This window comes from Conger conger, unplaced genomic scaffold (assembly GCF_963514075.1).
Source record: "Conger conger unplaced genomic scaffold, fConCon1.1 SCAFFOLD_75, whole genome shotgun sequence".
Lineage (NCBI taxonomy): Eukaryota > Metazoa > Chordata > Actinopteri > Anguilliformes > Congridae > Conger > Conger conger.
In genome coordinates, this window is record NW_026890385.1 from 150,867 (window position 1) to 171,604 (window position 20,738).

The 20,738-nt window shown below is 43.3% G+C and overlaps 45 non-coding genes and 1 pseudogene across 45 annotated transcripts; all 46 read left to right on the top strand.

Moving 5' to 3' along the window:
* The first annotated feature begins 3,179 nt into the window (after positions 1-3,179).
* On the top strand, positions 3,180-3,298 carry LOC133120063 (5S ribosomal RNA). Its single transcript, XR_009707015.1, has one exon. It is a non-coding gene; the product is annotated as a 5S ribosomal RNA (ribosomal RNA).
* A 139-nt stretch (positions 3,299-3,437) lies between these two features.
* LOC133120100 (5S ribosomal RNA) lies at positions 3,438-3,556 on the top strand. The gene has a single exon (XR_009707051.1). It is a non-coding gene; the product is annotated as a 5S ribosomal RNA (ribosomal RNA).
* A 139-nt stretch (positions 3,557-3,695) lies between these two features.
* LOC133120116 (5S ribosomal RNA) lies at positions 3,696-3,814 on the top strand. Its single transcript, XR_009707064.1, has one exon. It is a non-coding gene; the product is annotated as a 5S ribosomal RNA (ribosomal RNA).
* A 139-nt stretch (positions 3,815-3,953) lies between these two features.
* On the top strand, positions 3,954-4,072 carry LOC133120104 (5S ribosomal RNA). The gene has a single exon (XR_009707055.1). It is a non-coding gene; the product is annotated as a 5S ribosomal RNA (ribosomal RNA).
* A 139-nt stretch (positions 4,073-4,211) lies between these two features.
* On the top strand, positions 4,212-4,330 carry LOC133120127 (5S ribosomal RNA). Its single transcript, XR_009707075.1, has one exon. It is a non-coding gene; the product is annotated as a 5S ribosomal RNA (ribosomal RNA).
* Positions 4,331-4,469: 139 nt separating this feature from the next.
* LOC133120139 (5S ribosomal RNA) lies at positions 4,470-4,588 on the top strand. The gene has a single exon (XR_009707086.1). It is a non-coding gene; the product is annotated as a 5S ribosomal RNA (ribosomal RNA).
* Positions 4,589-4,727: 139 nt separating this feature from the next.
* Positions 4,728-4,846, top strand: LOC133120150 (5S ribosomal RNA). The gene has a single exon (XR_009707097.1). It is a non-coding gene; the product is annotated as a 5S ribosomal RNA (ribosomal RNA).
* A 139-nt stretch (positions 4,847-4,985) lies between these two features.
* Positions 4,986-5,104, top strand: LOC133120069 (5S ribosomal RNA). Its single transcript, XR_009707021.1, has one exon. It is a non-coding gene; the product is annotated as a 5S ribosomal RNA (ribosomal RNA).
* Positions 5,105-5,243: 139 nt separating this feature from the next.
* LOC133120080 (5S ribosomal RNA) lies at positions 5,244-5,362 on the top strand. Its single transcript, XR_009707032.1, has one exon. It is a non-coding gene; the product is annotated as a 5S ribosomal RNA (ribosomal RNA).
* A 139-nt stretch (positions 5,363-5,501) lies between these two features.
* On the top strand, positions 5,502-5,620 carry LOC133120092 (5S ribosomal RNA). The gene has a single exon (XR_009707043.1). It is a non-coding gene; the product is annotated as a 5S ribosomal RNA (ribosomal RNA).
* A 139-nt stretch (positions 5,621-5,759) lies between these two features.
* Positions 5,760-5,878, top strand: LOC133120101 (5S ribosomal RNA). The gene has a single exon (XR_009707052.1). It is a non-coding gene; the product is annotated as a 5S ribosomal RNA (ribosomal RNA).
* A 139-nt stretch (positions 5,879-6,017) lies between these two features.
* LOC133120103 (5S ribosomal RNA) lies at positions 6,018-6,136 on the top strand. Its single transcript, XR_009707054.1, has one exon. It is a non-coding gene; the product is annotated as a 5S ribosomal RNA (ribosomal RNA).
* Positions 6,137-6,275: 139 nt separating this feature from the next.
* Positions 6,276-6,394, top strand: LOC133120110 (5S ribosomal RNA). The gene has a single exon (XR_009707058.1). It is a non-coding gene; the product is annotated as a 5S ribosomal RNA (ribosomal RNA).
* Positions 6,395-6,533: 139 nt separating this feature from the next.
* Positions 6,534-6,652, top strand: LOC133120111 (5S ribosomal RNA). The gene has a single exon (XR_009707059.1). It is a non-coding gene; the product is annotated as a 5S ribosomal RNA (ribosomal RNA).
* A 139-nt stretch (positions 6,653-6,791) lies between these two features.
* Positions 6,792-6,910, top strand: LOC133120112 (5S ribosomal RNA). The gene has a single exon (XR_009707060.1). It is a non-coding gene; the product is annotated as a 5S ribosomal RNA (ribosomal RNA).
* Positions 6,911-7,049: 139 nt separating this feature from the next.
* LOC133120113 (5S ribosomal RNA) lies at positions 7,050-7,168 on the top strand. Its single transcript, XR_009707061.1, has one exon. It is a non-coding gene; the product is annotated as a 5S ribosomal RNA (ribosomal RNA).
* A 139-nt stretch (positions 7,169-7,307) lies between these two features.
* On the top strand, positions 7,308-7,426 carry LOC133120114 (5S ribosomal RNA). Its single transcript, XR_009707062.1, has one exon. It is a non-coding gene; the product is annotated as a 5S ribosomal RNA (ribosomal RNA).
* A 139-nt stretch (positions 7,427-7,565) lies between these two features.
* On the top strand, positions 7,566-7,684 carry LOC133120115 (5S ribosomal RNA). The gene has a single exon (XR_009707063.1). It is a non-coding gene; the product is annotated as a 5S ribosomal RNA (ribosomal RNA).
* A 139-nt stretch (positions 7,685-7,823) lies between these two features.
* Positions 7,824-7,942, top strand: LOC133120117 (5S ribosomal RNA). Its single transcript, XR_009707065.1, has one exon. It is a non-coding gene; the product is annotated as a 5S ribosomal RNA (ribosomal RNA).
* A 139-nt stretch (positions 7,943-8,081) lies between these two features.
* LOC133120118 (5S ribosomal RNA) lies at positions 8,082-8,200 on the top strand. The gene has a single exon (XR_009707066.1). It is a non-coding gene; the product is annotated as a 5S ribosomal RNA (ribosomal RNA).
* A 139-nt stretch (positions 8,201-8,339) lies between these two features.
* LOC133120107 (5S ribosomal RNA) lies at positions 8,340-8,458 on the top strand. Its single transcript, XR_009707057.1, has one exon. It is a non-coding gene; the product is annotated as a 5S ribosomal RNA (ribosomal RNA).
* A 139-nt stretch (positions 8,459-8,597) lies between these two features.
* On the top strand, positions 8,598-8,716 carry LOC133120119 (5S ribosomal RNA). The gene has a single exon (XR_009707067.1). It is a non-coding gene; the product is annotated as a 5S ribosomal RNA (ribosomal RNA).
* A 139-nt stretch (positions 8,717-8,855) lies between these two features.
* On the top strand, positions 8,856-8,974 carry LOC133120102 (5S ribosomal RNA). Its single transcript, XR_009707053.1, has one exon. It is a non-coding gene; the product is annotated as a 5S ribosomal RNA (ribosomal RNA).
* A 139-nt stretch (positions 8,975-9,113) lies between these two features.
* LOC133120120 (5S ribosomal RNA) lies at positions 9,114-9,232 on the top strand. The gene has a single exon (XR_009707068.1). It is a non-coding gene; the product is annotated as a 5S ribosomal RNA (ribosomal RNA).
* Positions 9,233-9,371: 139 nt separating this feature from the next.
* LOC133120121 (5S ribosomal RNA) lies at positions 9,372-9,490 on the top strand. Its single transcript, XR_009707069.1, has one exon. It is a non-coding gene; the product is annotated as a 5S ribosomal RNA (ribosomal RNA).
* Positions 9,491-9,629: 139 nt separating this feature from the next.
* LOC133120122 (5S ribosomal RNA) lies at positions 9,630-9,748 on the top strand. Its single transcript, XR_009707070.1, has one exon. It is a non-coding gene; the product is annotated as a 5S ribosomal RNA (ribosomal RNA).
* Positions 9,749-9,887: 139 nt separating this feature from the next.
* Positions 9,888-10,006, top strand: LOC133120105 (5S ribosomal RNA). The gene has a single exon (XR_009707056.1). It is a non-coding gene; the product is annotated as a 5S ribosomal RNA (ribosomal RNA).
* Positions 10,007-15,855: 5,849 nt separating this feature from the next.
* LOC133120108 (5S ribosomal RNA) lies at positions 15,856-15,974 on the top strand (annotated as a pseudogene).
* Positions 15,975-16,113: 139 nt separating this feature from the next.
* On the top strand, positions 16,114-16,232 carry LOC133120123 (5S ribosomal RNA). Its single transcript, XR_009707071.1, has one exon. It is a non-coding gene; the product is annotated as a 5S ribosomal RNA (ribosomal RNA).
* A 139-nt stretch (positions 16,233-16,371) lies between these two features.
* On the top strand, positions 16,372-16,490 carry LOC133120124 (5S ribosomal RNA). Its single transcript, XR_009707072.1, has one exon. It is a non-coding gene; the product is annotated as a 5S ribosomal RNA (ribosomal RNA).
* A 139-nt stretch (positions 16,491-16,629) lies between these two features.
* Positions 16,630-16,748, top strand: LOC133120125 (5S ribosomal RNA). The gene has a single exon (XR_009707073.1). It is a non-coding gene; the product is annotated as a 5S ribosomal RNA (ribosomal RNA).
* Positions 16,749-16,887: 139 nt separating this feature from the next.
* LOC133120126 (5S ribosomal RNA) lies at positions 16,888-17,006 on the top strand. The gene has a single exon (XR_009707074.1). It is a non-coding gene; the product is annotated as a 5S ribosomal RNA (ribosomal RNA).
* A 139-nt stretch (positions 17,007-17,145) lies between these two features.
* On the top strand, positions 17,146-17,264 carry LOC133120128 (5S ribosomal RNA). The gene has a single exon (XR_009707076.1). It is a non-coding gene; the product is annotated as a 5S ribosomal RNA (ribosomal RNA).
* A 139-nt stretch (positions 17,265-17,403) lies between these two features.
* LOC133120129 (5S ribosomal RNA) lies at positions 17,404-17,522 on the top strand. The gene has a single exon (XR_009707077.1). It is a non-coding gene; the product is annotated as a 5S ribosomal RNA (ribosomal RNA).
* A 139-nt stretch (positions 17,523-17,661) lies between these two features.
* LOC133120130 (5S ribosomal RNA) lies at positions 17,662-17,780 on the top strand. The gene has a single exon (XR_009707078.1). It is a non-coding gene; the product is annotated as a 5S ribosomal RNA (ribosomal RNA).
* A 139-nt stretch (positions 17,781-17,919) lies between these two features.
* On the top strand, positions 17,920-18,038 carry LOC133120131 (5S ribosomal RNA). The gene has a single exon (XR_009707079.1). It is a non-coding gene; the product is annotated as a 5S ribosomal RNA (ribosomal RNA).
* A 139-nt stretch (positions 18,039-18,177) lies between these two features.
* LOC133120133 (5S ribosomal RNA) lies at positions 18,178-18,296 on the top strand. Its single transcript, XR_009707080.1, has one exon. It is a non-coding gene; the product is annotated as a 5S ribosomal RNA (ribosomal RNA).
* Positions 18,297-18,435: 139 nt separating this feature from the next.
* LOC133120134 (5S ribosomal RNA) lies at positions 18,436-18,554 on the top strand. Its single transcript, XR_009707081.1, has one exon. It is a non-coding gene; the product is annotated as a 5S ribosomal RNA (ribosomal RNA).
* Positions 18,555-18,693: 139 nt separating this feature from the next.
* On the top strand, positions 18,694-18,812 carry LOC133120135 (5S ribosomal RNA). Its single transcript, XR_009707082.1, has one exon. It is a non-coding gene; the product is annotated as a 5S ribosomal RNA (ribosomal RNA).
* Positions 18,813-18,951: 139 nt separating this feature from the next.
* Positions 18,952-19,070, top strand: LOC133120136 (5S ribosomal RNA). Its single transcript, XR_009707083.1, has one exon. It is a non-coding gene; the product is annotated as a 5S ribosomal RNA (ribosomal RNA).
* A 139-nt stretch (positions 19,071-19,209) lies between these two features.
* On the top strand, positions 19,210-19,328 carry LOC133120137 (5S ribosomal RNA). Its single transcript, XR_009707084.1, has one exon. It is a non-coding gene; the product is annotated as a 5S ribosomal RNA (ribosomal RNA).
* Positions 19,329-19,467: 139 nt separating this feature from the next.
* LOC133120138 (5S ribosomal RNA) lies at positions 19,468-19,586 on the top strand. The gene has a single exon (XR_009707085.1). It is a non-coding gene; the product is annotated as a 5S ribosomal RNA (ribosomal RNA).
* A 140-nt stretch (positions 19,587-19,726) lies between these two features.
* On the top strand, positions 19,727-19,845 carry LOC133120140 (5S ribosomal RNA). The gene has a single exon (XR_009707087.1). It is a non-coding gene; the product is annotated as a 5S ribosomal RNA (ribosomal RNA).
* Positions 19,846-19,984: 139 nt separating this feature from the next.
* On the top strand, positions 19,985-20,103 carry LOC133120141 (5S ribosomal RNA). The gene has a single exon (XR_009707088.1). It is a non-coding gene; the product is annotated as a 5S ribosomal RNA (ribosomal RNA).
* Positions 20,104-20,242: 139 nt separating this feature from the next.
* Positions 20,243-20,361, top strand: LOC133120142 (5S ribosomal RNA). The gene has a single exon (XR_009707089.1). It is a non-coding gene; the product is annotated as a 5S ribosomal RNA (ribosomal RNA).
* Positions 20,362-20,500: 139 nt separating this feature from the next.
* On the top strand, positions 20,501-20,619 carry LOC133120143 (5S ribosomal RNA). Its single transcript, XR_009707090.1, has one exon. It is a non-coding gene; the product is annotated as a 5S ribosomal RNA (ribosomal RNA).
* Positions 20,620-20,738: the final 119 nt, after the last annotated feature.

Consider the following 20,738-nt stretch of genomic DNA (forward strand, 5'->3'; position numbering starts at 1 on the left):
AAGAAAAGATAAAGGAAAAGGAAATTAGAGAGAGAATGCTAAGAGAGATGGAGAGGTCAGAGGAGGAAAATGACTATAAAATAGAGGAGTATGTTAAATTAAGGGCGGAGCTGCAGACGCATGAGGAGAGAAGATGTATGGGGGCTATAATGAGGAGTAAGGCAAAGAATGTGATAGAAGGGGAGAAGTGTACTTCCTTCTTCCTTGGTATGGAAAAAAAGCGGCAAACGAAAAACAGAATTGAAGAACTAGAAGATGAAAAGGGTGAGAAAGTTAATGATCTTGTAGGTGTCCTAGAGATTGTTGAGGCCTTTTATAAAAACCTTTTTAAAAAAACTGGCAGCGACAAGGAGAGTAGGGAGAGAGTATTAGAGAAGGTAAGAATGAGAATATCTGAGGGAGAGAGTGAGGAGTGTGACAAAACAATTGAATTGGATGAAATTAAAACGGCAATAATGAGCGCCCAAGCCCGTAAAAGCCCGGGATTAGATGGTTTGCCGAACGATTTTTACAAAACGTTTGTTGATATCCTAGCGCCAATTTTACTGGAAGTATTCAGATACATGGAGGATAAGAATGTGGTCCCGGAGTCAATGGCAACGGGAGTCATAACTATAATTTATAAAAATCAAGGAAGCAGGCATAGGCTAGAAAATTACCGGCCTATAAGCCTGCTGAATAGTGACTACAAAATAGTGGCAAAGGTATTGGCGAATAGGTTAAAAGGGGTGCTGGGGAGCATAATTGCCCCAACACAAACATACAGTGTCCCAGGAAGAGACATAGCAGACATCAGCTGCTCAATAAGGGATGTGGTGAAATATATGAACACAAACAACAATGAAGGTGGCATTGTGTTGGCAGTTGATCTGAACAAAGCCTTTGACAGGGTGGAACATGAATATTTGACAAAAACAATGAGAAAATATGGTTTTGGAAAAAGAATGGTGACTTGGATAGAGCTTTTATATAGAAATGCTAAAAGCTGTGTGAAATGTAATGGAGTTTTAACGGATACTTTCCCATTAGAAAGATCGGTGAGGCAAGGCTGTCCCCTATCTGCATTACTATATTGTATCTCTGCAGAACCGCTGGCAGACCTGGCTAAAAGTGACGGAGGGATAAGAGGGGTAAGCATACCGGGTGGAGGCTGTAGCCTTGTTTATCAGTATGCGGATGACACTACCTTCACTGTGAAAGATGAAGATAGTGTCAAACGGATCATGGAACTAATACATACTTATGGTAGAGCATCGGGGGAAAAAATAAATGTAAATAAATCCAAAATGATGAATGTAGGTAGAGTTGAAAGAAAGGGATGTGGAATAGATTTTAAAATTGCAAAAGATTTTATTAAGATCTTGGGCATAAATATAGGAAGCAACGAAAAGGAGGCTAGGGATTTGACGTGGACAGGGTGTGTGAATAAAATAAAGCAAACACTGAACTTTTGGAAACAAAGGGGCCTACACCTAAAAGGGAAAGTAATTGTGTGTAACACTTTGATGACATCAAAGCTGATATACGCATTAGGAGTACTTGACATGCCAGAATGGGTAACAAATGAAATAAACGGAATAATATCAAACTTTTTATGGGATGGGAAAGGGGTGAAAATATCACACAAAACCCTAATGGCTGAACACAAAATGGGAGGATTAAGATTGATAGACCTGAAGCTAAAGAAGAAGGCCATAAGAATAAAGACCATTCAAAAATACCTGTTTGGAACGGTTGACTATGGTTGGAAGGACTTTTTTAAAGATTTTCTAGACCAAAGTGGAGGTTGTAAGGACTATGGCTTACTTATGAGTTTTAAAAAAACACTAATGGAGAATATTCCCAATTTTTACAAGGAGGTGTTTGAAGCATGGGCGGGAATAATTAAAAAGGCAAAGTACGGATGTGAAGAGGTGGATACGGTTTTAAATCACCCGGTTTTTCTTAATCAGAAAGTGATGAATGATGGCAATGTACTGTACAATAAGGCGTTCATTGGTGCAGGTTTAGGACAGGTGAAAGAGTACATGTATGAAGTGAAACCGGGGTTTTTACCTGTACAGGCGATATTTGACACCGTACGTGAGTATAACGAAGAGATAAGATTTGGAACTGTGAAAAATGTTTTTATGAAAATAAAAGGGAGTATACCCAGAGAGTGGGTAAAATTAATAAATGACGGGATTGGAAAAAGAAAAGAAGACTCGGTAAAGTTTCCTGACGTGACTGTCGAAGGGAATACAATGAGAATGGAACTAAAAACAATGAAAGTGAAACATATATACAAAGTAATGACAGAGAATGAAGTTAAAGAGCCAACGTCAGAAAAATTTTGGGGAGGAATATTTCCAGACTTAAACCAAAAAGAAATGTGGGATAATTTGAATGTCAAATACAACGGAAGTGAATGTGAAAATAATGATTTTAAAATAAGACACAACAGAGTATATACAAATATAGTTTTACATCAAATTGATAAAAACAATAAAAGGGAATGTGATGTATGCAATGAACAACCAGAAACTCTGTTGCATATGATGTTGGAATGTGAGGACCTGAAAAAAGGGAAAAAAATCAGCGCATGGGTCTTGTTTGAATCAATGGTAAAGAGAAACATAAAATTGTTGTATGAATATGGACAAATTGATTTTACGGAATGGTTTGTTGAAGGCAGCAACTTTGTGACGGTTACAAATGAAGGGAAAATACAATTTAATTTCTAAAGTATTATGGATTATGATTTATTAAAATTTTGGTTTGTAAATAGTTTATTGGATAAACATCAGATATGAACTGTATATAATGGATATAATAGAAAAATGAAGTATGTATGATGTATATGACAAATGTGAAATTATTCTTTTTTGTTTGTTTTGTCCGAAAAGTTTTTAAAATGTAAAATGTAAATATGGAAAATAAAATTTTTATTAAAAAAAAAAAAAAGAACGCCCGATCTCGTCTGATCTCGGAAGCTAAGCAACGTCGGGCCTGGTTAGTACTTGGATGGGAGACCGCCTGGGAATACCAGGTGCTGTGAGCATTTTACCAGCGAAATCAATGTTAATTATCGTATTTTGGACATTGTTTGAAATAAAAAACTTACTTACTTAAAAAAGAATTATACGAAGTTAATTTCTAGGGGTTTATTCATGAGAGCTCTCGCTGACTGCCGGGTCTTCGCTTACGGCCACACCGCGCTGAGAACGCCCGATCTCGTCTGATCTCGGAAGCTAAGCAACGTCGGGCCTGGTTAGTACTTGGATGGGAGACCGCCTGGGAATACCAGGTGCTGTGAGCATTTTACCAGCGAAATCAATGTAAATTATCGTATTTTGGACATTGTTTGAAATAACGACCTTACTTCCTTAAAAAAGAATTATACAAAGTTAGTTTCTAGGCGTTTATTCATGAGAGCTCTCGCTGACTGCCGGGTCTTCGCTTACGGCCACACCGCGCTGAGCACGCCCGATCTCGTCTGATCTCGGAAGCTAAGCAACGTTGGGCCTGGTTAGTACTTGGATGGGAGACCGCCTGGGAATACCAGGTGCTGTGAGCATTTTACCAGCGAAATCAATGTAAATTATCGTATTTTGGACATTGTTTGAAATAACGACCTTACTTCCTTAAAAAAGAATTATACAAAGTTAGTTTCTAGGCGTTTATTCATGAGAGCTCTCGCTGACTGCCGGGTCTTCGCTTACGGCCACACCGCGCTGAGAACGCCCGATCTCGTCTGATCTCGGAAGCTAAGCAACGTCGGGCCTGGTTAGTACTTGGATGGGAGACCGCCTGGGAATACCAGGTGCTGTGAGCATTTTACCAGCGAAATCAATGTAAGTTATCGTATTTTGGACATTGTTTGAAATAACGACCTTACTTCCTTAAAAAAGAATTATACAAAGTTAGTTTCTAGGCGTTTATTCATGAGAGCTCTCGCTGACTGCCGGGTCTTCCCTTACGGCCACACCGCGCTGAGAACGCCCGATCTCGTCTGATCTCGGAAGCTAAGCAACGTCGGGCCTGGTTAGTACTTGGATGGGAGACCGCCTGGGAATACCAGGTGCTGTGAGCATTTTACCAGCGAAATCAATGTAAGTTATCGTATTTTGGACATTGTTTGAAATAACGACCTTACTTCCTTAAAAAAGAATTATACAAAGTTAGTTTCTAGGCGTTTATTCATGAGAGCTCTCGCTGACTGCCGGGTCTTCGCTTACGGCCACACCGCGCTGAGAACGCCCGATCTCGTCTGATCTCGGAAGCTAAGCAACGTCGGGCCTGGTTAGTACTTGGATGGGAGACCGCCTGGGAATACCAGGTGCTGTGAGCATTTTACCAGCGAAATCAATGTAAATTATCGTATTTTGGACATTGTTTGAAATAACGACCTTACTTCCTTAAAAAAGAATTATACAAAGTTAGTTTCTAGGCGTTTATTCATGAGAGCTCTCGCTGACTGCCGGGTCTTCGCTTACGGCCACACCGCGCTGAGAACGCCCGATCTCGTCTGATCTCGGAAGCTAAGCAACGTCGGGCCTGGTTAGTACTTGGATGGGAGACCGCCTGGGAATACCAGGTGCTGTGAGCATTTTACCAGCGAAATCAATGTAAGTTATCGTATTTTGGACATTGTTTGAAATAACGACCTTACTTCCTTAAAAAAGAATTATACAAAGTTAGTTTCTAGGCGTTTATTCATGAGAGCTCTCGCTGACTGCCGGGTCTTCGCTTACGGCCACACCGCGCTGAGAACGCCCGATCTCGTCTGATCTCGGAAGCTAAGCAACGTCGGGCCTGGTTAGTACTTGGATGGGAGACCGCCTGGGAATACCAGGTGCTGTGAGCATTTTACCAGCGAAATCAATGTAAATTATCGTATTTTGGACATTGTTTGAAATAACGACCTTACTTCCTTAAAAAAGAATTATACAAAGTTAGTTTCTAGGCGTTTATTCATGAGAGCTCTCGCTGACTGCCCGGTCTTCGCTTACGGCCACACCGCGCTGAGAACGCCCGATCTCGTCTGATCTCGGAAGCTAAGCAACGTCGGGCCTGGTTAGTACTTGGATGGGAGACCGCCTGGGAATACCAGGTGCTGTGAGCATTTTACCAGCGAAATCAATGTAAATTATCGTATTTTGGACATTGTTTGAAATAACGACCTTACTTCCTTAAAAAAGAATTATACAAAGTTAGTTTCTAGGCGTTTATTCATGAGAGCTCTCGCTGACTGCCGGGTCTTCGCTTACGGCCACACCGCGCTGAGAACGCCCGATCTCGTCTGATCTCGGAAGCTAAGCAACGTCGGGCCTGGTTAGTACTTGGATGGGAGACCGCCTGGGAATACCAGGTGCTGTGAGCATTTTACCAGCGAAATCAATGTAAGTTATCGTATTGTGGACATTGTTTGAAATAACGACCTTACTTCCTTAAAAAAGAATTATACAAAGTTAGTTTCTAGGCGTTTATTCATGAGAGCTCTCGCTGACTGCCGGGTCTTTGCTTACGGCCACACCGCGCTGAGAACGCCCGATCTCGTCTGATCTCGGAAGCTAAGCAACGTCGGGCCTGGTTAGTACTTGGATGGGAGACCGCCTGGGAATACCAGGTGCTGTGAGCATTTTACCAGCGAAATCAATGTAAATTATCGTATTTTGGACATTGTTTGAAATAACGACCTTACTTCCTTAAAAAAGAATTATACAAAGTTAGTTTCTAGGCGTTTATTCATGAGAGCTCTCGCTGACTGCCGGGTCTTCGCTTACGGCCACACCGCGCTGAGCACGCCCGATCTCGTCTGATCTCGGAAGCTAAGCAACGTTGGGCCTGGTTAGTACTTGGATGGGAGACCGCCTGGGAATACCAGGTGCTGTGAGCATTTTACCAGCAAAATCAATGTAAATTATCGTATTTTGGACATTGTTTGAAATAACGACCTTACTTCCTTAAAAAAGAATTATACAAAGTTAGTTTCTAGGCGTTTATTCATGAGAGCTCTCGCTGACTGCCGGGTCTTCGCTTACGGCCACACCGCGCTGAGAACGCCCGATCTCGTCTGATCTCGGAAGCTAAGCAACGTCGGGCCTGGTTAGTACTTGGATGGGAGACCGCCTGGGAATACCAGGTGCTGTGAGCATTTTACCAGCGAAATCAATGTAAGTTATCGTATTTTGGACATTGTTTGAAATAACGACCTTACTTCCTTAAAAAAGAATTATACAAAGTTAGTTTCTAGGCGTTTATTCATGAGAGCTCTCGCTGACTGCCGGGTCTTCGCTTACGGCCACACCGCGCTGAGAACGCCCGATCTCGTCTGATCTCGGAAGCTAAGCAACGTCGGGCCTGGTTAGTACTTGGATGGGAGACCGCCTGGGAATACCAGGTGCTGTGAGCATTTTACCAGCGAAATCAATGTAAGTTATCGTATTTTGGACATTGTTTGAAATAACGACCTTACTTCCTTAAAAAAGAATTATACAAAGTTAGTTTCTAGGCGTTTATTCATGAGAGCTCTCGCTGACTGCCGGGTCTTCGCTTACGGCCACACCGCGCTGAGAACGCCCGATCTCGTCTGATCTCGGAAGCTAAGCAACGTCGGGCCTGGTTAGTACTTGGATGGGAGACCGCCTGGGAATACCAGGTGCTGTGAGCATTTTACCAGCGAAATCAATGTAAATTATCGTATTTTGGACATTGTTTGAAATAACGACCTTACTTCCTTAAAAAAGAATTATACAAAGTTAGTTTCTAGGCGTTTATTCATGAGAGCTCTCGCTGACTGCCGGGTCTTCGCTTACGGCCACACCGCGCTGAGAACGCCCGATCTCGTCTGATCTCGGAAGCTAAGCAACGTCGGGCCTGGTTAGTACTTGGATGGGAGACCGCCTGGGAATACCAGGTGCTGTGAGCATTTTACCAGCGAAATCAATGTAAGTTATCGTATTTTGGACATTGTTTGAAATAACGACCTTACTTCCTTAAAAAAGAATTATACAAAGTTAGTTTCTAGGCGTTTATTCATGAGAGCTCTCGCTGACTGCCGGGTCTTCGCTTACGGCCACACCGCGCTGAGAACGCCCGATCTCGTCTGATCTCGGAAGCTAAGCAACGTCGGGCCTGGTTAGTACTTGGATGGGAGACCGCCTGGGAATACCAGGTGCTGTGAGCATTTTACCAGCGAAATCAATGTAAATTATCGTATTTTGGACATTGTTTGAAATAACGACCTTACTTCCTTAAAAAAGAATTATACAAAGTTAGTTTCTAGGCGTTTATTCATGAGAGCTCTCGCTGACTGCCCGGTCTTCGCTTACGGCCACACCGCGCTGAGAACGCCCGATCTCGTCTGATCTCGGAAGCTAAGCAACGTCGGGCCTGGTTAGTACTTGGATGGGAGACCGCCTGGGAATACCAGGTGCTGTGAGCATTTTACCAGCGAAATCAATGTAAATTATCGTATTTTGGACATTGTTTGAAATAACGACCTTACTTCCTTAAAAAAGAATTATACAAAGTTAGTTTCTAGGCGTTTATTCATGAGAGCTCTCGCTGACTGCCGGGTCTTCGCTTACGGCCACACCGCGCTGAGAACGCCCGATCTCGTCTGATCTCGGAAGCTAAGCAACGTCGGGCCTGGTTAGTACTTGGATGGGAGACCGCCTGGGAATACCAGGTGCTGTGAGCATTTTACCAGCGATCTCAATGTAAATTATCGTATTTTGGACATTGTTTGAAATAACGACCTTACTTCCTTAAAAAAGAATTATACAAAGTTAGTTTCTAGGCGTTTATTCATGAGAGCTCTCGCTGACTGCCGGGTCTTCGCTTACGGCCACACCGCGCTGAGAACGCCCGATCTCGTCTGATCTCGGAAGCTAAGCAACGTCGGGCCTGGTTAGTACTTGGATGGGAGACCGCCTGGGAATACCAGGTGCTGTGAGCATTTTACCAGCGAAATCAATGTAAGTTATCGTATTGTGGACATTGTTTGAAATAACGACCTTACTTCCTTAAAAAAGAATTATACAAAGTTAGTTTCTAGGCGTTTATTCATGAGAGCTCTCGCTGACTGCCGGGTCTTTGCTTACGGCCACACCGCGCTGAGAACGCCCGATCTCGTCTGATCTCGGAAGCTAAGCAACGTCGGGCCTGGTTAGTACTTGGATGGGAGACCGCCTGGGAATACCAGGTGCTGTGAGCATTTTACCAGCGAAATCAATGTAAGTTATCGTATTTTGGACATTGTTTGAAATAACGACCTTACTTCCTTAAAAAAGAATTATACAAAGTTAGTTTCTAGGCGTTTATTCATGAGAGCTCTCGCTGACTGCCGGGTCTTCGCTTACGGCCACACTGCGCTGAGAACGCCCGATCTCGTCTGATCTCGGAAGCTAAGCAACGTCGGGCCTGGTTCGTACTTGGATGGGAGACCGCCTGGGAATACCAGGTGCTGTGAGCATTTTACCAGCGAAATCAATGTAAATTATCGTATTTTGGACATTGTTTGAAATAACGACCTTACTTCCTTAAAAAAGAATTATACAAAGTTAGTTTCTAGGCGTTTATTCATGAGAGCTCTCGCTGACTGCCGGGTCTTCGCTTACGGCCACACCGCGCTGAGAACGCCCGATCTCGTCTGATCTCGGAAGCTAAGCAACGTCGGGCCTGGTTAGTACTTGGATGGGAGACCGCCTGGGAATACCAGGTGCTGTGAGCATTTTACCAGCGAAATCAATGTAAATTATCGTATTTTGGACATTGTTTGAAATAACGACCTTACTTCCTTAAAAAAGAATTATACAAAGTTAGTTTCTAGGCGTTTATTCATGAGAGCTCTCGCTGACTGCAGGGTCTTCGCTTACGGCCACACCGCGCTGAGCACGCCCGATCTCGTCTGATCTCGGAAGCTAAGCAACGTCGGGCCTGGTTAGTACTTGGATGGGAGACCGCCTGGGAATACCAGGTGCTGTGAGCATTTTACCAGCGAAATCAATGTAAATTATCGTATTTTGGACATTGTTTGAAATAACGACCTTACTTCCTTAAAAAAGAATTATACAAAGTTAGTTTCTAGGCGTTTATTCATGAGAGCTCTCGCTGACTGCCGGGTCTTCGCTTACGGCCACACCGCGCTGAGAACGCCCGATCTCGTCTGATCTCGGAAGCTAAGCAACGTCGGGCCTGGTTAGTACTTGGATGGGAGACCGCCTGGGAATACCAGGTGCTGTGAGCATTTTACCAGCGAAATCAATGTAAGTTATCGTATTTTGGACATTGTTTGAAATAACGACCTTACTTCCTTAAAAAAGAATTATACAAAGTTAGTTTCTAGGCGTTTATTCATGAGAGCTCTCGCTGACTGCCGGGTCTTCGCTTACGGCCACACCGCGCTGAGAACGCCCGATCTCGTCTGATCTCGGAAGCTAAGCAACGTCGGGCCTGGTTAGTACTTGGATGGGAGACCGCCTGGGAATACCAGGTGCTGTGAGCATTTTACCAGCGAAATCAATGTAAATTATCGTATTTTGGACATTGTTTGAAATAACGACCTTACTTCCTTAAAAAAGAATTATACAAAGTTAGTTTCTAGGCGTTTATTCATGAGAGCTCTCGCTGACTGCCCGGTCTTCGCTTACGGCCACACCGCGCTGAGAACGCCCGATCTCGTCTGATCTCGGAAGCTAAGCAACGTCGGGCCTGGTTAGTACTTGGATGGGAGACCGCCTGGGAATACCAGGTGCTGTGAGCATTTTACCAGCGAAATCAATGTAAATTATCGTATTTTGGACATTGTTTGAAATAACGACCTTACTTCCTTAAAAAAGAATTATACAAAGTTAGTTTCTAGGCGTTTATTCATGAGAGCTCTCGCTGACTGTCGGGTCTTCGCTTACGGCCACACCGCGCTGAGAACGCCCGATCTCGTCTGATCTCGGAAGCTAAGCAACGTCGGGCCTGGTTAGTACTTGGATGGGAGACCGCCTGGGAATACCAGATGCTGTGAGCATTTTACCAGCGAAATCAATGTAAGTTATCGTATTGTGGACATTGTTTGAAATAACGACCTTACTTCCTTAAAAAAGAATTATACAAAGTTAGTTTTTAGGCGTTTATTCATGAGAGCTCTCGCTGACTGCCGGGTCTTCGCTTACGGCCACACCGCGAGAACGCCAGATCTCGTGAGACCGGAAGTGATTGGAGACGCGCGAAGCTGCGAATTGTTTGGTCAGCTGCGTTTGCTTTTGCGGAAAAGTTTGGAAATCGTAAAAGTTTCAACAAATACATAGTGCGTACGGTTGGCTCGCTCTCCCCCGACAGCTCTGCTGTTTGGGGGAAGAAAAACGAGGAGAATGGAGACCGGGAAATCAAAGACGGCAGGAAGGAAGGAGACGAACACGGAGGAAGGAAAGACGGAGGCGCCGGTAAGAAACTTCGACAAAGCTCTTACCTTGAGTGTGGAGATTGAAGGAGATGAAATTATTTCGATGATGGAATTACTGAGAGCGACGAAGGATGTGTGTGGAAACGTGATCGGTTGCCGGTTTAAAGCGGCCAAGAAATATGAGATTACGATGAATAACGTAAAAGGGAAAGAAAGGCTAATGGACGGTTTTAAAATTAAAAACTGCAGAATCATGGCTAGAGAAGTGGTCAATGACGAGCTAATGGTCTCCTTTCTAAACCTACCGACATATATCGAAGACAAAGACATTTTAAATAAACTTACCGAATGGGGAGTAAAGGCGTTATCGCCGATTAAGAGAAGGATGTGGCCGGGAACGGATATCGCGGACGGTACAAGATTCCTTAGAGTAAAATTTAATGAGACGGTAAAGTCACTGCCGTACTCGACAAAGTTTGAAACTATGGAAGGGATACAGTTCTTCCGAGTGATACATGACAGGCAGCTAAAGGTGTGCAGGCTATGTGTGCAGCCTGGCCACATACTGAGAGAGTGTCCGGACTTTCGATGCTTCAAATGTGGGAAGCAGGGGCACTATGCACGAGAGTGCCTGGACGTGTGTGAAATATGCTTCCGGAAAAAGAATGAATGCAGGTGCGCGGACAGAGAGGAGGAAAAAGAGGAAGACTCCTCTCAGATGGAAGGGGAGATGGAGGAGGAGGAGGAGGAAGGTGAGGCTGCCGTAGTGGAGAGGGAGAGCCATGATGGAGTGAGAGAACGCGGGGTCCGAGAGGCTGTGCGTCAGAGGAGTGGAGGGCTGCAAGAGACCGCTGTGCGTCAGAGGAGTGGAGGGCTGCAAGAGACCGAGGCGCGTGCAAAGACGGCGAGAGCGGCTCCTGCTATGGAGAGGAAAGAGGCGAAAGAGACGGTGGATGGACAAAAGGAGAAAGAAAGTGGCGAGAAGGGAAAAGCAACAGGCGACGAAATGCCGGAGAGCCAGGACATGGACAGCCTGACGGACACGGATGAAGAAACGAGAGTTCTGACGGCGCAGATTTTGGCTGCGAGGAAAAGGGGACTGGATATGACTGGGAAACACGGGAAAGGACGAGACAAGAGTGGAAAGGTAAAGAAGAAAACTTTCTGATTATAGAAAATTATTTTATGAACTGTCTTGCTACAATGATCAAAATAACATCTTTTAATGTAAACGGAATAAGGAACATGACGAAATTTGAGCAAACAATAACTGTCTGTAGTTCTGAAATCATATGTTTACAAGAAACTAATTGGGATGATAGCAAGATGGATGAAATGGGAAAAAGATGGGACGGAATGATTTTTGCGAGCAATGGTAGCGAACGGTCGTGTGGGGTTGCTATCCTAATAAAAAAGGGCTATACGCGAAACATTCAAAAAACATATAATGATACGAGCGGGCGGGTTATCATAATTGATTTCGAATACCTCGGGAAAATGTACAAACTAGTTAATATATATGCACCAAATGTAGAGTCCGATAGGAGGGATTTTTTCAAACAACTGAAACCTCTATGTATTGGAAACTGCATCGTAATCGGGGATTTTAATGTATGGTGTAGTCGGCTGGACGCTTCGCGATGTGCCAATTTTAAATGGGACACGTCACGAAGAGAATTGTATAGTATGATGACGGATAATAGACTTATGGATGTGTGGAGAATAGAGAACCCAGCGAAAAAAGTTTTTTCGAGAAGGCAGGTGGTGATGGGTGAATTAAAGCAAAGTAGGATTGACCTATGCCTGATAAAAGACAGTATTGTAAATGATTTTAAAAATATGGAATATAAATTTACAACAATTAGTGATCATGCTGTACTGTCATTAATAATGTGTGCAGGGCAAGAGAAACAAAGAGGAGGGACGTGGTGTCTAAATGTGTGCCTGTTAAAAGAGAGAGGTTATAGAGAAATAATTGAGAAGTGCATTAGGGAGGAATATGAAAGTGAAGTAAAAGGCATAGATATTGGCCTATGGTGGGAGGCCCTTAAGGCTAAAATTAAAAAAGTAAGTATAAGATATGCAAAGCATAGGAATTTTAAAGAAAAGATAAAGGAAAAGGAAATTAGAGAGAGAATGCTAAGAGAGATGGAGAGGTCAGAGGAGGAAAATGACTATAACATAGAGGAGTATGTTAAATTAAGGGCGGAGCTGCAGACGCATGAGGAGAGAAGATGTATGGGGGCTATAATGAGGAGTAAGGCAAAGAATGTGATAGAAGGGGAGAAGTGTACTTCCTTCTTCCTTGGTATGGAAAAAAAGCGGCAAACGAAAAACAGAATTGAAGAACTAGAAGATGAAACGGGTGAGAAAGTTAATGATCTTGTAGGTGTCCTAGAGATTGTTGAGGCCTTTTATAAAAACCTTTTTAAAAAAACTGGCAGCGACAAGGAGAGTAGGGAGAGAGTATTAGAGAAGGTAAGAATGAGAATATCTGAGGGAGAGAGTGAGGACTGTGACAAAACAATTGAATTGGATGAAATTAAAACGGCAATAATGAGCGCGCAAGCCCGTAAAAGCCCGGGATTAGATGGTTTGCCGAACGATTTTTACAAAACGTTTGTTGATATCCTAGCGCCAATTTTACTGGAAGTATTCAGATACATGGAGGATAAGAATGTGGTCCCGGAGTCAATGGCAACGGGAGTCATAACTATAATTTATAAAAATCAAGGAAGCAGGCATAGGCTAGAAAATTACCGGCCTATAAGCCTGCTGAATAGTGACTACAAAATAGTGGCAAAGGTATTGGCGAATAGGTTAAAAGGGGTGCTGGGGAGCATAATTGCCCCAACGCAAACATACAGTGTCCCAGGAAGAGACATAGCAGACATCAGCTGCTCAATAAGGGATGTGGTGAAATATATGAACACAAACAACAATGAAGGTGGCATTGTGTTGGCAGTTGATCTGAACAAAGCCTTTGACAGGGTGGAACATGAATATTTGACAGAAACAATGAGAAAATATGGTTTTGGAAAAAGAATGGTGACTTGGATAGAGCTTTTATATAGAAATGCTAAAAGCTGTGTGAAATGTAATGGAGTTTTAACGGATACTTTCCCATTAGAAAGATCGGTGAGGCAAGGCTGTCCCCTATCTGCATTACTATATTGTATCTCTGCAGAACCGCTGGCAGACCTGGTGAAAAGTGACGGAGGGATAAGAGGGGTAAGCATACCGGGTGGAGGCTGTAGCCTTGTTTATCAGTATGCGGATGACACTACCTTCACTGTGAAAGATGAAGATAGTGTCAAACGGATCATGGAACTAATACATACTTATGGTAGAGCATCGGGGGCAAAAATAAATGTAAATAAATCCAAAATGATGTATGTAGGTAGAGTTGAAAGAAAGGGATGTGGAATAGATTTTAAAATTGCAAAAGATTTTATTAAGATCTTGGGCATAAATATAGGAAGCAACGAAAAGGAGGCTAGGGATTTGACGTGGACAGGGTGTGTGAATAAAATAAAGCAAACACTGAACTTTTGGAAACAAAGGGGCCTACACCTAAAAGGGAAAGTAATTGTGTGTAACACTTTGATGACATCAAAGCTGATATACGCATTAGGAGTACTTGACATGCCAGAATGGGTAACAAATGAAATAAACGGAATAATATCAAACTTTTTATGGGATGGGAAAGGGGTGAAAATATCACACAAAACCCTAATGGCTGAACACAAAATGGGAGGATTAAGATTGATAGACCTGAAGCTAAAGAAGAAGGCCATAAGAATAAAGACCATTCAAAAATACCTGTTTGGAACGGTTGACTACGGTTGGAAGGACTTTTTTAAAGATTTTCTAGACCAAAGTGGAGGTTGTAAGGACTATGGCTTACTTATGAGTTTAAAAAAAACACTAATGGAGAATATTCCCAATTTTTACAAGGAGGTGTTTGAAGCATGGGCGGGAATAATTAAAAAGGCAAAGTACGGATGTGAAGAGGTGGATACGGTTTTAAATCACCCGGTTTTTCTTAATCAGAAAGTGATGAATGATGGCAATGTACTGTACAATAAGGCGTTCATTGGTGCAGGTTTAGGACAGGTGAAAGAGTACATGTATGAAGTGAAACCGGGGTTTTTACCTGTACAGGCGATATTTGACACCGTACGTGAGTATAACGAAGAGATAAGATTTGGAACTGTGAAAAATGTTTTTATGAAAATAAAAGGGAGTATACCCAGAGAGTGGGTAAAATTAATAAATGACGGGATTGGAAAAAGAAAAGAAGACTCGGTAAAGTTTCCTGACGTGACTGTCGAAGGGAATACAATGAGAATGGAACTAAAAACAATGAAAGTGAAACATATATACAAAGTAATGACAGAGAATGAAGTTAAAGAGCCAACGTCAGAAAAATTTTGGGGAGGAATATTTCCAGACTTAAACCAAAAAGAAATGTGGGATAATTTGAATGTCAAATACAACGGAAGTGAATGTGAAAATAATGATTTTAAAATAAGACACAACAGAGTATATACAAATATAGTTTTACATCAAATTGATAAAAACAATAAAAGGGAATGTGATGTATGCAATGAACAACCAGAAACTCTGTTGCATATGATGTTGGAATGTGAGGACCTGAAAAGTTTTTACTCTGAATTGAGAAAATGTCTGGTGAAAAATTGGGTGAAATTATGTATCGGACGCTTTGAATGGAGGAAACTGATTTTGTTTGGTGTGTGGAAAAAAAGGAAAAAGAAAGGCAATATGAACCTGCTGAACTACGTACTGAGTCATGCAAGATACGCAATTATTTCAAGAAGAAATATGGCGCATTTTGAAGGGAAAAAAATCAGCGCATGGGTCTTGTTTGAATCAATGGTAAAAAGAAACATAAAATTGTTGTATGAATATGGACAAATTGATTTTGCGGAATGGTTTGTTGAAGGCAGTAACTTTGTGACAGTGACAAATGAAGGGAAAATACAATTTAATTTCTAAAGTATTATGGATTATGATTTATTAAAAGTTTGGTTTGTAAATAGTTTATTGGATAAACATCAGATATGAACTGTATATAATGGATATAATAGAAAAATGAAGCATGTATGATGTATATGACAAATGTGAAATTATTCTTTTTGTTTGTTTTGTCCTAAAAGTTTTTAAAATGTAAAATGTAAATATGGAAAATAAAATTTTTATAAAAAAAAAAAAAAAGAACGCCCGATCTCGTCTGATCTCGGAAGCTAAGCAACGTCGGGCCTGGTTAGTACTTGGATGGGAGACCGCCTGGGAATACCAGGTGCTGTGAGCATTTTACCAGCGAAATCAATGTAAATTATCGTATTTTGGACATTGTTTGAAATAACGACCTTACTTCCTTAAAAAAGAATTATACAAAGTTAGTTTCTAGGCGTTTATTCATGAGAGCTCTCGCTGACTGCCGGGTCTTCGCTTACGGCCACACCCGCTGAGAACGCCCGATCATCGTCTGATCTCGGAAGCTAAGCAACGTCGGGCCTGGTTAGTACTTGGATGGGAGACCGCCTGGGAATACCAGGTGCTGTGAGCATTTTACCAGCGAAATCAATGTACATTATCGTATTTTGGACATTGTTTGAAATAACGACCTTACTTCCTTAAAAAAGAATTATACAAAGTTAGTTTCTAGGCGTTTATTCATGAGAGCTCTCGCTGACTGCCGGGTCTTCGCTTACGGCCACACCGCGCTGAGAACGCCCGATCTCGTCTGATCTCGGAAGCTAAGCAACGTCGGGCCTGGTTAGTACTTGGATGGGAGACCGCCTGGGAATACCAGGTGCTGTGAGCATTTTACCAGCGAAATCAATGTACATTATCGTATTTTGGACATTGTTTGAAATAACGACCTTACTTCCTTAAAAAAGAATTATACAAAGTTAGTTTCTAGGCGTTTATTCATGAGAGCTCTCGCTGACTGCCGGGTCTTCGCTTACGGCCACACCGCGCTGAGAACGCCCGATCTCGTCTGATCTCGGAAGCTAAGCAACGTCGGGCCTGGTTAGTACTTGGATGGGAGACCGCCTGGGAATACCAGGTGCTGTGAGCATTTTACCAGCGAAATCAATGTACATTATCGTATTTTGGACATTGTTTGAAATAACGACCTTACTTCCTTAAAAAAGAATTATACAAAGTTAGTTTCTAGGCGTTTATTCATGAGAGCTCTCGCTGACTGCCGGGTCTTCGCTTACGGCCACACCGCGCTGAGAACGCCCGATCTCGTCTGATCTCGGAAGCTAAGCAACGTCGGGCCTGGTTAGTACTTGGATGGGAGACCGCCTGGGAATACCAGGTGCTGTGAGCATTTTACCAGCGAAATCAATGTACATTATCGTATTTTGGACATTGTTTGAAATAACGACCTTACTTCCTTAAAAAAGAATTATACAAAGTTAGTTTCTAGGCGTTTATTCATGAGAGCTCTCGCTGACTGCCGGGTCTTCGCTTACGGCCACACCGCGCTGAGAACGCCCGATCTCGTCTGATCTCGGAAGCTAAGCAACGTCGGGCCTGGTTAGTACTTGGATGGGAGACCGCCTGGGAATACCAGGTGCTGTGAGCATTTTACCAGCGAAATCAATGTACATTATCGTATTTTGGACATTGTTTGAAATAACGACCTTACTTCCTTAAAAAAGAATTATACAAAGTTAGTTTCTAGGCGTTTATTCATGAGAGCTCTCGCTGACTGCCGGGTCTTCGCTTACGGCCACACCGCGCTGAGAACGCCCGATCTCGTCTGATCTCGGAAGCTAAGCAACGTCGGGCCTGGTTAGTACTTGGATGGGAGACCGCCTGGGAATACCAGGTGCTGTGAGCATTTTACCAGCGAAATCAATGTAAGTTATCGTATTTTGGACATTGTTTGAAATAACGACCTTACTTCCTTAAAAAAGAATTATACAAAGTTAGTTTCTAGGCGTTTATTCATGAGAGCTCTCGCTGACTGCCGGGTCTTCGCTTACGGCCACACCGCGCTGAGAACGCCCGATCTCGTCTGATCTCGGAAGCTAAGCAACGTCGGGCCTGGTTAGTACTTGGATGGGAGACCGCCTGGGAATACCAGGTGCTGTGAGCATTTTACCAGCGAAATCAATGTAAATTATCGTATTTTGGACATTGTTTGAAATAACGACCTTACTTCCTTAAAAAAGAATTATACAAAGTTAGTTTCTAGGCGTTTATTCATGAGAGCTCTCGCTGACTGCCGGGTCTTCGCTTACGGCCACACCGCGCTGAGAACGCCCGATCTCGTCTGATCTCGGAAGCTAAGCAACGTCGGGCCTGGTTAGTACTTGGATGGGAGACCGCCTGGGAATACCAGGTGCTGTGAGCATTTTACCAGCGAAATCAATGTAAGTTATCGTATTTTGGACATTGTTTGAAATAACGACCTTACTTCCTTAAAAAAGAATTATACAAAGTTAGTTTCTAGGCGTTTATTCATGAGAGCTCTCGCTGACTGCCGGGTCTTCGCTTACGGCCACACCGCGCTGAGAACGCCCGATCTCGTCTGATCTCGGAAGCTAAGCAACGTCGGGCCTGGTTAGTACTTGGATGGGAGACCGCCTGGGAATACCAGGTGCTGTGAGCATTTTACCAGCGAAATCAATGTAAGTTATCGTATTTTGGACATTGTTTGAAATAACGACCTTACTTCCTTAAAAAAGAATTATACAAAGTTAGTTTCTAGGCGTTTATTCATGAGAGCTCTCGCTGACTGCCGGGTCTTCGCTTACGGCCACACCGCGCTGAGAACGCCCGATCTCGTCTGATCTCGGAAGCTAAGCAACGTCGGGCCTGGTTAGTACTTGGATGGGAGACCGCCTGGGAATACCAGGTGCTGTGAGCATTTTACCAGCGAAATCAATGTAAGTTATCGTATTTTGGACATTGTTTGAAATAACGACCTTACTTCCTTAAAAAAGAATTATACAAAGTTAGTTTCTAGGCGTTTATTCATGAGAGCTCTCGCTGACTGCCGGGTCTTCGCTTACGGCCACACCGCGCTGAGAACGCCCGATCTCGTCTGATCTCGGAAGCTAAGCAACGTCGGGCCTGGTTAGTACTTGGATGGGAGACCGCCTGGGAATACCAGGTGCTGTGAGCATTTTACCAGCGAAATCAATGTAAGTTATCGTATTTTGGACATTGTTTGAAATAACGACCTTACTTCCTTAAAAAAGAATTATACAAAGTTAGTTTCTAGGCGTTTATTCATGAGAGCTCTCGCTGACTGCCGGGTCTTCGCTTACGGCCACACCGCGCTGAGAACGCCCGATCTCGTCTGATCTCGGAAGCTAAGCAACGTCGGGCCTGGTTAGTACTTGGATGGGAGACCGCCTGGGAATACCAGGTGCTGTGAGCATTTTACCAGCGAAATCAATGTAAGTTATCGTATTTTGGACATTGTTTGAAATAACGACCTTACTTCCTTAAAAAAGAATTATACAAAGTTAGTTTCTAGGCGTTTATTCATGAGAGCTCTCGCTGACTGCCGGGTCTTCGCTTACGGCCACACCGCGCTGAGAACGCCCGATCTCGTCTGATCTCGGAAGCTAAGCAACGTCGGGCCTGGTTAGTACTTGGATGGGAGACCGCCTGGGAATACCAGGTGCTGTGAGCATTTTACCAGCGAAATCAATGTAAGTTATCGTATTTTGGACATTGTTTGAAATAACGACCTTACTTCCTTAAAAAAGAATTATACAAAGTTAGTTTCTAGGCGTTTATTCATGAGAGCTCTCGCTGACTGCCGGGTCTTCGCTTACGGCCACACCGCGCTGAGAACGCCCGATCTCGTCTGATCTCGGAAGCTAAGCAACGTCGGGCCTGGTTAGTACTTGGATGGGAGACCGCCTGGGAATACCAGGTGCTGTGAGCATTTTACCAGCGAAATCAATGTAAGTTATCGTATTTTGGACATTGTTTGAAATAACGACCTTACTTCCTTAAAAAAGAATTATACAAAGTTAGTTTCTAGGCGTTTATTCATGAGAGCTCTCGCTGACTGCCGGGTCTTCGCTTACGGCCACACCGCGCTGAGAACGCCCGATCTCGTCTGATCTCGGAAGCTAAGCAACGTCGGGCCTGGTTAGTACTTGGATGGGAGACCGCCTGGGAATACCAGGTGCTGTGAGCATTTTACCAGCGAAATCAATGTACAGTTATCGTATTTTGGACATTGTTTGAAATAACGACCTTACTTCCTTAAAAAAGAATTATACAAAGTTAGTTTCTAGGCGTTTATTCATGAGAGCTCTCGCTGACTGCCGGGTCTTCGCTTACGGCCACACCGCGCTGAGAACGCCCGATCTCGTCTGATCTCGGAAGCTAAGCAACGTCGGGCCTGGTTAGTACTTGGATGGGAGACCGCCTGGGAATACCAGGTGCTGTGAGCATTTTACCAGCGAAATCAATGTAAGTTATCGTATTTTGGACATTGTTTGAAATAACGACCTTACTTCCTTAAAAAAGAATTATACAAAGTTAGTTTCTAGGCGTTTATTCATGAGAGCTCTCGCTGACTGCCGGGTCTTCGCTTACGGCCACACCGCGCTGAGAACGCCCGATCTCGTCTGATCTCGGAAGCTAAGCAACGTCGGGCCTGGTTAGTACTTGGATGGGAGACCGCCTGGGAATACCAGGTGCTGTGAGCATTTTACCAGCGAAATCAATGTAAGTTATCGTATTTTGGACATTGTTTGAAATAACGACCTTACTTCCTTAAAAAAGAATTATACAAAGTTAGTTTCTAGGCGTTTATTCATGAGAGCTCTCGCTGACTGCCGGGTCTTCGCTTACGGCCACACCGCGCTGAGAACGCCCGATCTCGTCTGATCTCGGAAGCTAAGCAACGTCGGGCCTGGTTAGTACTTGGATGGGAGACCGCCTGGGAATACCAGGTGCTGTGAGCATTTTACCAGCGAAATCAATGTAAGTTATCGTATTTTGGACATTGTTTGAAATAACGACCTTACTTCCTTAAAAAAGAATTATACAAAGTTAGTTTCTAGGCGTTTATTCATGAGAGCTCTCGCTGACTGCCGGGTCTTCGCTTACGGCCACACCGCGCTGAGAACGCCCGATCTCGTCTGATCTCGGAAGCTAAGCAACGTCGGGCCTGGTTAGTACTTGGATGGGAGACCGCCTGGGAATACCAGGTGCTGTGAGCATTTTACCAGCGAAATCAATGTAAGTTATCGTATTTTGGACATTGTTTGAAATAACGACCTTACTTCCTTAAAAAAGAATTATACAAAGTTAGTTTCTAGGCGTTTATTCATGAGAGCTC